This window comes from Hydra vulgaris, chromosome 01 (assembly GCF_038396675.1).
Source record: "Hydra vulgaris chromosome 01, alternate assembly HydraT2T_AEP".
Classification (NCBI taxonomy): domain Eukaryota; kingdom Metazoa; phylum Cnidaria; class Hydrozoa; order Anthoathecata; family Hydridae; genus Hydra; species Hydra vulgaris.
The window spans coordinates 3,457,628-3,471,523 of NC_088920.1; the positions used below are offsets into that span (position 1 = coordinate 3,457,628).

Genomic DNA, 13,896 nt, shown 5'->3' on the forward strand with positions numbered 1-13,896 from the left:
TTTGATTCACCCTAATGTCAAACTTCCAAAGTCATTTTTTCTCTATGATTTCATTTTTAAAACGCTTTCATTAATGGTCATAAAGAATTGCCAATAATGCTTTTTCTTACTTTGTTATTTTATATGAAAACACCTCAAAGAAAATTGTTTCAATTATTAGCTTTAATAGTATTGATGTTTTGTTTTTAGAGCTTGTTTGTGATGATTAATGTGCCACCACATTAAAGTAAGTAGCAAATATTAATGAAGCTATGGCAATAAACATAATGTTGACACAAAATGCCAAATCTCAAGTTAAATGGTTTATCTAAATCTGGTAAGTTTACACTTAATCAAATAAGTTATTAAAATTTCTGTTTTCAGTGTTTAAGCGAAGGAAAAGTTTTTTCCTCTTATTTTTACTATTACTCATGACTAGATTTACTGTGTTTTATAAAATAGTTTTTGTGTATAAAAATATTTAGGAAGATTGAGAGGCAATTAAATTTTTTTCTTTTCTCTATTAATTCAAAACATGTTTTACAATAAAAGAATTAATAAAGTATACAAAATAAATTAATTACAATTTAAATTTAATTACAAATTTTGTTAACTTTACAATAAGTATGCAGATGCTCGTAGAAGATTATAAGATCTTGTCATAAAGTACATAAAATACATACAATAAGAATTACAAATTTTGTTTAATGATACATATGTAAATATTCACCCATAAATACATATATAATTATTTACTCACATATAAATATGCAAACATATTAGTATATATACTTAAACATACACACATACATGTATGTTTAAATTTACACAATTGTCTTGTTTATTCAAATTTGATGAATTTTTTCTCAATGTAGTTTTAAAGTCTCCTAACATTTTTAGTGCTCCCTAGCACCTTATACCTACCAATTACAGGTAGTAAAAAAAATCTTTTTCTGTTCCCTTGCTGATAAGTTTGCGTTGTAGTTAGATAAACAGATTTCATCTGGATATTGTCAATAATGAAGAACATTATATTAGGATTTCAATTTAAATATTTTAAATATATGTTAATAATGCTAAATCTTAAAAATTTTAATGGTATAATGGTAATGTGCAACTTTCTTAAAATGTTTAAGATGCTTTAATTTGTAATCATATTATGGTTTCAATCTTAAAAATTTTAATAGTATAATGGTAATGTGCAACTTTCTTAAAATGTTTAAGATGCTTTAATTTGTAATCATATTGTGGCAAGATTTTAAAGTCATCTACTTATAATAAAATGATAAATTAATATTTCACAGCGTGTTATATACTTTATTTAGAATCTGTGAAGTAAATTAAATATTCAATCATAAATTGTTAAATCTCAAGACATGGAGTCGTTAATGGAGTAATGGTAATAAAAATCTAAGTAACGCATGTTTTAATAAATATATTTGTAAGTATCCTGCATTTTTTTGTAATTGTAAATTTTCATTGTGATATTCATTACATTGTGATATTCATTACATTTATTCATTACATAGTTCACAAAGTTATAAAAAAGTTCCTTAACTCAAGTCTATGAAACTTTTGTTTGATGTTAATGGATTAAACTTTTTTGTCAATAATAAAAATAATTGTTATTGTAACATGATAACCATGTTGTTTATATGTTGTGAACATTTTGTATATATATTGTTACTATGTTGTATAAGTATATATCATATATACTTATACAACATAGTAACAACATATATACAAAATGTAGATAAAAAAATAAATATAAGCACATAATTTATACATAATTTATTCATAATTTATTCATAACTTATTCATAATTTTTTACATATAATATGTAATAAATTATGAAGTTGTGCTTATGTTTATTTTTATTTTATTAAAGTTAAAACGGATGCAAGCACTAAAGAAGAAAGTAACGTTACAAATTGAAGATGAAATTTATAACGAATCATGTTGACGATTGGATATGAATCGCAGAAAAGCACCATTGTCGAATGGTTGTGAATCAAATCTTTGTTTAATAATTGCTATTTGTCGCGTAAATATAAATTTTGAAATTTAAGCCTATTTTTTAAATTTATTCATAATAATTAAAATTGTCAATAATCATTTGTTTAATACATTTTATTGTCCTTAAACTAATGAAAATACGCCAATTTTTAACCAAAAAATTACAGTCGATTCTGCTAAAGATAACTTTAAATAATTAAGAAGTCTAAATATAAAGGAAAATATAGGGACTTCAAATAGAATTTCCCGAAGAAAATCCATAACGATCCCATGCGCGACTCAGTTAGTTAACATAAACAAAATCATTATGGTACAATGTAAAACTGGCTAATCGTTGTTTTGCCAGTTCTTGTCCTGCACTGGCTAGCCGCTGTTTTGCCATCACTGGCTAGTCACGGCTGGTCCTTGAAAAATCTTTTTTGTTGTGATTATTTCTAGATATTTGATGCTTTGGCAATATCAAAATATTTTTATTTATCCGTAAATAACTATTTATAATAAATTTAATCAAACATAAAAAAGTTTAACTGGGGCACCAAAATGAGTTTATTTGAATTTTTTTTAATATACATTAGAAAAATAGTGCCTTAAATCAGGTTTCCCCAAATTAATGACAAGATTCGTAAATCAAAAGTGTTTCGATTCAAAACTAAAAATGCCAATTCGCAGGACCCTACTAGCTGTCTTCATCAAAATAAAATCACCATTTTTATTTTAAAGAGTAGCCGATTTTCTACCTGGAGTGTAAAATTGGGACTCCCGGTAGAACTTACCGGAATTTTAAAATTGATTTGCAATTTATGTGCAATGCTAACCTGATTGGATTAATAAAGATAACTTATAAAAAAACAATAAATTTTTTATTTTAATTTCTAAATTAATTCTCTTACTTTGATGTTACGAATTGCGTTTATAACTACGGATCTTTGCAACAAATCTTTCGGTGTGAATATTGGAAATAGTTCTTTGATAACGCTTTCGTCAAGATTTTTTATATCATCGTCCAAAAAAAAACCAAAATCTTAATTGTGATGACGAAATAAATTTTTAATGGATGGTAGAAAGCAGAGAAAGATATTTAATAATATATTTTAATTAGAAAAATATTTGTATATACAGCGATGAAAATTAAAAATCATATTACCTTTTAAAAAATCAGTGCAGTCATAGTTATTTTTTTTTTTAATTTCATTCCAAATATGTGAAGACATAATTAGCTAAAATATTACACAACTTTCAAAAATACCACTTTGTCAACTAAATAACAAAAATTAAAAAAATAATATTGTTTCAATAAATATTCTAATTATTATCGTCGCTTTATTGATTATTTATTGGCACTAAATTCAATAGAACTCTCATTTTGGAATGGCGGAAATTTTGCAAAGTCATAACTTGCAAACGTTATAAGATTATTGGAGAAAATTATACTATGCTATATTATTGCAGCCATAAAACGGTTACGGTAAAGTTGAAAATGAAGAGATAAACTTAATAATGAAAAAAAGAATTAAATGCTATTTTCCTTATGGCGCACAGTGGGGCAGAATAATTTAAAACTAGAAAAAAATATTTTTTTTTTGTTCTGGATTTTTGAGTTGAACAATTATTTTAAGGGCACTTGTTAGACTTAAGAAAAGTTACTCCATAGTTATTTAAACATTTATTTTCAACTGTCAGACTTTTTCAATGTATTTTCGAGTAATTTCGAGTAAAGTTTTTTTAAAAACCGCTGAGTGATAATATATACCGGGAAGTGAAAATATAAACCGGTAAGTGATAATATAAAAAAGAAAAAAAAAAAAAAAGCTGGCATGAATAAATATTCAAATTTTAATGTAAAAAGTCACTTAAAAAAAATTATTCAAAAACTCGATATTTTATATTCGCTTATTATTTTGACAAAATATTAGTTTGACAAAATTTGAAAAGGCCAAATTAGAATTTTAAAAAAATTGAGTAATTTAAATTTAAATTTGAATCTCAAATTTGACTAAAATTTAAATTTGACAAATTTTGACCACGAATTTTGACAACGAATTTGATTGCACAAATTTAAAAAATCAAAGCTGGAACAAATTAGAATGAATTCGACCGAGCCTAATGTAGTATCCTAGCCTCCCAATCAATCACCAAATAATTGCAAAAATGAAGACTTGTTAACTAAATTGTACGCAAAATTTTGAAAACACAGATGTCATTCTAGGTCCTATTAGTAATTTTTATTTTTATTTAATTAGTTGTAATTATACTAATTGTTAGTAACTATTATTTAAAACCAATACATTTATTAATAGAGATCTAAAATTTATGTTATTATTTTTACACGTGGTTTTTTGACAGCAATATTTTGTCCAAGAACAAATTACTTTTATTTTCATATTTTTAACTGAAATTTTTTTTTTTTTTTTTCTGAACAAAGGTAAGTACTTCTTCTATTTGAACGTTTAAAAAATTTAATATTTTTTTGTCTTTATTTATTTTATTTTTCAACATAACCTAACCTTCTTTTTTTGTTTTCTTTAAAGCAATGGGAAAACAAAATGATATTTCACCATCTCTAATTGGACTGATTCAGGGTCTTATATTGGCTGGAAATAGCTCCAATAGACAAATTGCAAAGAATGTAAAGGTTTCTAGGGCAACAGTCGATAGAATTAAGAAAAAAATGGAGAAAAATAAACCATTGTTGTCAGAAAAGAGGAAAAACTGTGGCAGACATTGAGTGACAACCCCACGTACAGAGAGAAAAATAAGAGATATAGTGGTGGAAAATAGGAGAAAATAAAAAAAAGCCCTTAAAGAAATCCTTAATGAACAGGGAATATCAATTTCTTTGGGGACTCTTCGTAGAAGATTGGCAGAACAGGGCTTCAAAGCTTGTAGACCTGCAATCAGACCCAAGCTCACTGAAGTTATGAAAGAAAAGCGCCAACAATGGGCAAAAAACATTTACACTTTACTGTTGATGATTGGAAAAAGGTATATTTGAAAAAAATCATTCTTATAAACTGAATTCTTTTACATATTTAGGCTACTTATTAAAAAAATGGTGTTTTTTAATTTTTATAGCTTTGACTTTTAAGGTTTGCTTCTCAGACGAATCCACTGTAGAGATCATGATGGATAAAACCAATTTTGTGAGAAGTAGAGAAAGCGAGAAGTTTAATGACAACTGTTTGGTGCAAAGAGTAAAACACCCACTCAAAATAATGGTGTGGTCTGTTATAAGTGGCCAGGGAACAGGAAGGCTGTATATTGTACAAAATACGATGCGCCAGAATCAGTACATTAAAGTTCTAGAGGAACGCCTCATACCTCAGGCAAAGGAGTGGTTTCAAGATGGAAAATTTATTTTCCAACATGATTCGGCTCCATGCCATAAAGCAAAAAGCGTATCTAAGTATTTAGACAACAAAAAAATTACTGTTTTACCCTGGCCAGGAAATTCACCAGACCTAAATCCAATAAAAAATTTATGGGAACTTTTAAAAAGGTGGTCATACAAAATATTGATGTTGATGTAGATGTTAAAGTGAATATTTTTTTTTTTGTAATAAAACATATAAAATTTATCGCCGTTTTTTTTCTAAAATACCTAAATGTTCATGAACCAATTAATTTAGAAATTCAATGTATGCCAAAATCGGTGATTTTGGCACCTAAACCTTAAAAATGTGGAAATTTTATGGCGGCTCTAATTTTTTGAGCCACCACTGTGTGTAACAAGTTACTAATAACAGTAATTATATTTTCAATCAAAAATTTAGTTACTGTATACTGCATATAATGCAGCAAACTAATTTAAATTGTGCCGCCTGGGTCAACAACCCTAATTAGAGCGTTTTTAAAGTTTCCTTATTAGTAAAGGAACTTTTTGTGCGTGAAACTTAGAAATTAAAGATTTAAGTAGAAAATTAAGTTAGAAATTAAAGATTTTTTATGAAATATAGGAGTGTGTCCCTCCCCCCCCCCCTTTTTTTTTTTTTTTAAATTGAAAACCGTCTTGTCGTCCCTGCCAATATGTAACACCTAAATATCCTCGAAAAATATTAAAATAAAATGTTAATTTAAAATGGGGCTTTTTATATAAAAAAACAAATAACAGAAGGAAGTATGTTAATTATTAATTATACACATTAATTACACTGATAAATAAAAAAAAAATTTTGTGGAAATCTCGTTAACTAAGTGGTTTTTTAAGACAAATTAAATATGCTGATTTGAAATTAAAAGTGTTATTTGTTTGTAATTTTTGGGTGATAAAACTATTACCACACTTAAAACTATTACCACAATCGTAGACTTTTTTTAAATACTGTTTTTTAAAATTATCTTAATACAATAAATTGACATGACGTTAAAGAATATTAAATTGCTTAAGTCAATTATGTGTGTAATATGAATTGCACATTCTAACATCTCGTGCAATGTCTGTCCGCTTTCTCTATGCTAACTTTCTAACTCGACTTCTTCTGAATTTCACTCTAGCTTACTTTGTTCTTCCTAAATTCACTTACTCTTGGTCAGCGAAGCAGATAATGATGCTCCTTAGTGAGCTGAACTTGTATTTGCTGGCCCGGGTATGTGGCCTCCATATGGCAATTAGCCGGAGGAGGATAAACCACAATACCCTTTTTTTTATCTTTTCTAACAACTGTCTTATTTACTTGTCTCTAATTTAAATTTTCTTTAAATTAACCTATTAACTTAAGGTGTAATTTTTTTTTTTACGATTTTCTTACAATTATAGATTTGTAACTTAACATACTTGTAAATATTTATTTATAATTTTTAAATGGTACAAAATAATTTAATCTTTACATTTTAATGGTTGTACACGCTTGCTGATGAAAGTACGTTGGGGCGTAGTGATAAGGCAAATATTGTCTTTTTTTAGCCCCGGTCATGTAGGTATTATTTATAACGCGGCATTGTATTCTTTTTTTTTTAATGACGAAATAAATAAAAAAATATATGTTTTTTATATAATTTATAAATAATGAAAAATAAGTTAATTTAGTATTATTTTAGTTAAATTTTTAATTAATTAATTTTATATATTACGACTTTATAAAATACGTTTAAATGTGGCTGTTTCAAATAACTCGTGACAGTCTTAAGGTAGTGGGGAAGGGGGGGGGGGAGGGGGAAGGAGGACGACATTAAAAAGTGTCACCAAATATCACATAGGGGAGAAGAGTGTCAATTTGAGTGTGGCGTGGCAAAAAAATTTAATTCTTATTAAAACGGAGTTCGTGACTTTTAGAAAAAAGTTGTATACTCGGAGATATATTTTGTTCAAAAATAATGTCACGTCACATACAGGAGGAGTCGATAAAAATGCCACAAAATGTCACATGGGAAAGGGGAGGTCTAAAAAGGCCAAAAAAGTGTCGCGCATTATTTGAACAACCCTAATAGTACAATTTTTTATTATAAAAATATCATTTTAAAAATAACCTTGGGACTGTTTAAACAATACGTGATAATTTTTGGCTCTTTTCAGACTCTCCCATATGACATTTTAAGATATTTTAAACTATATTATCAACTTCCTTCCCCCTCTTGTAGGTGATGTAACATTATTTTCAAACAAAATATATCTTCGAGTTTGCAATTTTTTGCTAAAAGTTCACTAATTCCGCTGTGATTTTTTGTAACTTCACAATGTAGCTAACCATCTCCTCCCTCATGTGATATTTGGTTATCCCATCTAAGACTTTAACGCATTATATGAATAGCCCCCTATCTCATATACGACCTATAAGTGTTATACATTGTATACAAGGTTATGTGCGTTTATTAAATTTTGGAAAACTTTATACATAAGAGTGTAAGCTTAATTAGAACCCCCCCCCTCGTCTATTAATTCCACAATGGAACTGAATGTCAAAACTAATAACTAAAAGCTTTCAGTGTAAATTAGCCTTAAAAATTAGAAACTAATAACTCGCTAATTAAAATATAAACTTTCAGTTTTAATCAGCCTTTAAAAATCTTATATATATTTGAATAAATTAAAATCTAGGCAATTTTTTTCTAAATATTTGTCAATTGCACCCAAAAGACTGCATGGGGGAAAATGCAATTCATTGATTTCTACAAGACAAGTAACAAGAGGATAATAAACTAAAGCGCCATCAGCAAAATTAGTTATACTAAAAAATTAGTTATTACTGAACAGTTATAATTTTTAGGTTAGGTTAGGTAAGCGAAAAACTACAGTATAAACGTTGACCCGATGAACATATGATTTAATTTATAACATTGAGCCTAACGCCAATAAGTTAATTTATATAAATTAAATAAAGTTAATTAGTGGCCTGACGTAATGTCAACCTAATGAAACACGAACAATAATTTTGTTAATTGGTATTTTTAATAAGAATTCCTTACAAAATAAAAATTCTTTACAGTAAAACAAAACAAAAAAAACTAGTGCCAACCCCTTAGCTTTAACCACGGCACTGACAATTAATAATTATAGTATAAGTGAATATCAAAAAAATAAAAAGTTTCTAAAGTATTAAACCAATCTATTTTAATAAATTGAGTGTCAATAATTTACAAAAACAAAGCTGCAGCAATAACAGCCTGTTCGTAAAATGTTTTAAAATTGTTGAATTCCCCTTTATATATTTAAACTTAGCGTGACATGTTTATGACCCAGAGGTGGTTTTAGGCAAAGACTAATATAGGCTATAGCCTATGGGCAACATGAGGCCATGAGGCGCCGCAAGAAAAAAGAAAACAAAACAAAAACTGGAGGAGGGGCACTAGGGGGTAGAAACTTCAGCCTATGGGCTCGAAATTCTTAAATCAGCCTCTGTTATGAACAGGCTTAAAATGATAACAATGGAAATCTTATTTATGATGACATAAATCAAACAATACCTTTTGACTTTTATACTTTAAAATTAAACCTTTGAATTTAGAGAAATTCTTAATTTCATAAAAGTACCTTAACATAGAAATAATGAAGCAACAAAAACTATTAGCAACTTTCGCAAAAAGTTAAAAAACAAAAAATGAAATTAGTTTTAAAAGTTGACTCTAATTGTAATTAATCTCAGTATATAATATTCTACAGATGAAATCATTTATAAAAAGGATAAATATATAACTGTGAAACTATTGTTTTTCACATGCTTGGAGGAGTGCGTTATTAAAAAACCGGTAACTAATTAAACTGGTACACACTTGTGACCAACGGGTCACAAGTGTGTACCAGACATCAAGAAATGATCTATTTTAAAAAAAAATATGTCGAATGTTTTAGAGACCAAAAATATTTATGAAACTTTGGATAAAACCTTTCCCACTGATATGAATGTTGAAGCTCTTGCATTAAAATGATTACCAATCTAGGCAATAAACCTTATCAAATAATCAGAAACTAAGCTCTTATACATAATGTACATATTTACCCTACCTTGCACAATATTTTAGTTGCACAATTGAAATGCTATCCTGAAAATATATATTTTTGCGAAATTTCTTTAAAGTCTTTAAAGCATGTTAGATCACAGTGTTAGTAGAATAACTGAAATGATTGGTATGTCAAATGTGGTCAAAATAACGAAATATTTGAAGTTTTATATGGAAAGATTGGTTTTGATGAACATCAAGCCAAAGTATTTATAAGCAGAAATACAAGACAAGCAACATAATTAGAGAACTTAACCATGAAGAAAACATCTTCGGTATAGCTTTTGTACCTTTATTGCTCAAAGTAGGATATGACAAAATCTGGAAAAAGGGAAATCCTTTAAGTTGTCACTTTTGTAGACTTCTTTATCTGCAACATAAAAAAGAGAGTTCAATTTTATCCAGAGAAGCAGAATCAGATCTAAAAAATCAATTAAATACCATTTCACAAACTTTTTAATATTCAAGAAAAATGGTGACGTAAAATATCAGCTATAGGTTTGATTTTACAATGTTTAATAATAAAGCAGTTAAAACACTTACAGAGACAAAATCCATTCAATTCTGCAATATGTGCAATGTTAAACCCAACGAAATGAACAATATTGATTTAGCAAAAGCAAAAACTGAAAACAAGTCAGAGGATGATGTCCTTGCATCAGATGCACTCCTTCTACCTACCTTCTAGTAAAATCATATCCAAAATTATCGAGCTTATTTTTTAGAAAACATAGAAGTTATCGAGGAAAAACTGATACCGGACTAAATTATGAAAATAATTGCAATATAATTGATAAAATAAATGTAATATAATATAGTTTTTTTCACTATGTATCAACATCCTTTGAAAACCATTTTTATAAAAGTATCACTTAGAGTAATTTATCAAGAAAGTATTTTTTTCTTAAAGATTCTAAAACTTAAAAAAAAAATATTTTGTACACGAATGATTAACTTTACCGCGCGCTTAAATGCGTATGCGGGTTTAAGCGCACGTAAAAGTTTTTTTTTATTACAAATTTGAAATCTTTGACCCAAAACCTACTACTTTAACATATAAGATGCTTTTTTTAGAAATTATATTAAATTTTATTTAATTTATGCCGTTTTCTGAGTCACTGTGCAACGTAATTGACTGCTATAATGAATTAAAATTGACTGTTTGTGGTTGTTTAAAAACATAACAAGTTAAAACATAAAGTGCGCTTATGCTAATATGCTAGTTTTATTACAATATTTTTGATTTAAAAAAATTAAATTAACTTTATTATTTAATTAAAAGATTAAATGCTTCTCAATAATGAATAAAGAAGTTGTTAACAAGTTGAAAATGAAGAAATTGAAAACGACACTTTTCAGCCAACCGAATTCGAACAAGATACTTTTATCGAAGTTGTTCGCGATTTACCAACCTTGTGGGATGTTAATCATCTCACTTACAAAGACAGAAATGCAAAAATAAATGCATGGAATAAACTTGCCTTGATATCTTATCAATTTTTTAGTTAAACGTAATCGTATGACGAGATCAGGAGCAGCAACCTCACACTTACCTAAATTAAAATGACATTTTTTGCGTAAAAAAAGTGCGAACAAACCAACGAAATGTAATTCTATCCAACGTAAATATTGTTCCAAATCTTGTTTTCCCTTCATCATTTCAATCACAAAGTTTTTCTCTAGTAAGTCCAAGTGGTAGTAGTTATAGCAGTGACTTCACACTAACTAAATTTTCAAAAAGATTAATCGATACCAGATAATCCAATAAAAATTTTACATAAATTATACAAAATATCATAATCAAATTTTATCATATTTTACTTTACATAAATTTTTACTTTTGGATTGAAACATGAATGGGATAGCATTTTTTATTGAAACATGATTGGGTTAGCATTTAAAAAAAAGGCTTTTATTTGCTAAATCAAATTGCCAACTCATTTCTTCTTCTAGTGTAAGAAAGTATTTATTATAGTCGTCTCAGACTTGTTTTGCGTCTCTCGAGTTGTTGTTAGAACTTAATTGTGAAACTGACTTTAGTGCAGCAGAACATGAATTACCTTTCCTCCAATCACCTGGTCTAAACGCAAAAGAACCGTCAACATCAGTTGTTTGTGAGTACGGAAAATTATTTTCTGAACTTTATTTTTTCATAAGAAATTTATGTAAAGCTACAATTGCTTGTGTAATCAAAATCACTTTTTCACGATTACCGGTAACTGGTCTGTGAAATATACGAAAGTGTGTTGTAGCAATACTAAATGTATTTTCTATAACCCTTCTAGGCCTTGAAGTCTGTAATTTAATGTTGTTTGTTTTTTTGAAATTTCCAATATTTTCTGGAATATTGCAGAAACAGTACACTGAGCATTTCCTGTTACTAAGAATCTAAGTGTTACAGCCTACTTGGGCTAAGAGGGTCACTCATAATAGTTTTTTGTTTCACAATGGCGCTACATACGAAAGCTCTTCGTAAGTTGTTGGAGGCATAAAAAGTTGTTAAAACAATAATCTTGTAACAATAAATGAATCTTTATTTTCTGTAGTCGTTCGGCATAACCCAAAACCGTTTTTTACTTTTATTTTCTCGTTTCATTAGCAACATCTTTAAAGTAGTTGTTTTTCTTCGAGTCAATAATAATATTTTTTCATATCAACATGTTTTCCCAATAGCGGAAACAGTTTTGCTGGTGGAAATTAAAATTTTGAATCAACGAAAAGTTATCGACAAAAAAATTTGCTTCGCGCAAAATAATTCGCTCCGTGAAAATTCGCCTTTAAACCACAAGCTTTTTTTGATGTAAATAACAACACCATCATTTAGACTTTTTTGTATATGGATTGCGTCATATATTAGTAATTCTTTAAATTTGCGGCCGTGGCGCAGTGGTTAGAGCGCTTGCTTCAGAAGCAGCAGATCCAGGTTCAAAACGAGCTATGGACATATTTCCGCGTTACAGTTAAGAAGGAAGCATTAACTTTCTTGGTAAACAAACTTCCGTGGTGCGCTGTGACAAGGTGGGGCACCTAAATAACGAAGTTAAAGTTCAAGTTAAAAAAGTTCAAACCCGCAATTATCGCCAATGGCATCATTAGTTAGCCAAGTTTGCCTGAACAAATTATACTAAAAATTACTTTCTTTCTTGAACATTTTAAAGTTTTCAAAGTTTGCTTCAGCGCTTCTTATGTTAAGATGAAGAAGAGCTTTTCAAAAGAATCATAATACGATAAATTTTGGCTCAGAAAAAAGTACGGTGCTTCCGTGTTCATTAACGATGAACTATCATAAATAATTTTATCAGCTCTTCAAGCATGTTTAAATTACTAAATCTAAAGTCATTATCATTTTCAGCCACATTCATTTTAAAGTGTTTTATACTTTTCATGAATATTATTACTTACTTTCAACACTGTAGATCATTATATTTTACTACAAAAACTTTAATATTATGGTATTAAAGTTCTATATTAGGTAATATATTAATGGTACTGCCTTGAAATAATTTAGAAGCTACATAACTAAAAGAAAACAGTTTGTAATTATTAACGACGGTAACGAATACAATTATCTTGATATCGTATGCGGTGTTGCTCTGGGTTCACTTCCCGGACCCCAACTTTTATTAATATTTACAAATGATTTGAGCAAAGCTTCAAATCGTATAAGTATTATGTACGCAGATGATACCAATCTATTCCTCTCAAGTAGTAGTACATATGATTTCTTTACCACTATGAATAAAGAATTAAAACACATATCAAACTGGTTTAATCGTAATTAGCTAACTTTAAATATAATAAAACCGTAATTAGCCGTAATTAACCGTAAAAATCGTAATTAGCTAACTTTAAATATAATAAAACCCAAACGACTCTATTCCATTCGTACGCAAAAAAGCGATTTTTACCAACAAACTTGCCGCAACCCAATTGAAATAAAATATGATATCGTTACAAAACTCTTATGCGTTTATCTCGATGAAAACATCTGGAAACTCCTGGAATCAACACATTTATTATGTATCTACTAATTTTTTAAAGAACAATTAGATTCTATATAAAGCTCGTAACTACCTAAAAAAAAATTGCTCAAGTTAACTTTATTACTCTTTTATCCACAGTTACATTAATTATGCCAACGCTGCTTAGGGGAGTATTGCAAAAAGTAAGTTACAACTACACATCGCTGTCAAAAACAATCGATCCGCATAACTATGCTAATGGTTTTACCTATACAAAACCTTTTTTTAATGAAAAAAGACTACTAAATTTATTTGAACTAAATGGGTTTAAAGTTTTATGTTTAGTTTTATGTTTAAGTTTTATTTTTTCATTAGAAAACTTATTCCTAACGAGTAGCATAAAAAATTTGGTAGCAAAAATAAAAATTAGAACATATAAAAAAAGATAATAAAAACGCAAATATTTTTCTTTGCACTTTCATCGCTTATGAAAAATTTATAGTCGAAT

At 28.1% G+C, this 13,896-nt stretch overlaps 1 long non-coding RNA gene across 1 annotated transcript; it reads left to right on the forward strand.

Moving 5' to 3' along the window:
• Window positions 1-230: 230 nt before the first annotated feature.
• On the forward strand, window positions 231-2,047 carry LOC136074743 (uncharacterized). The gene is made up of 2 exons (XR_010635384.1): window positions 231-316; window positions 1,868-2,047. It is a non-coding gene; the product is annotated as an uncharacterized LOC136074743 (long non-coding RNA).
• Window positions 2,048-13,896: the final 11,849 nt, after the last annotated feature.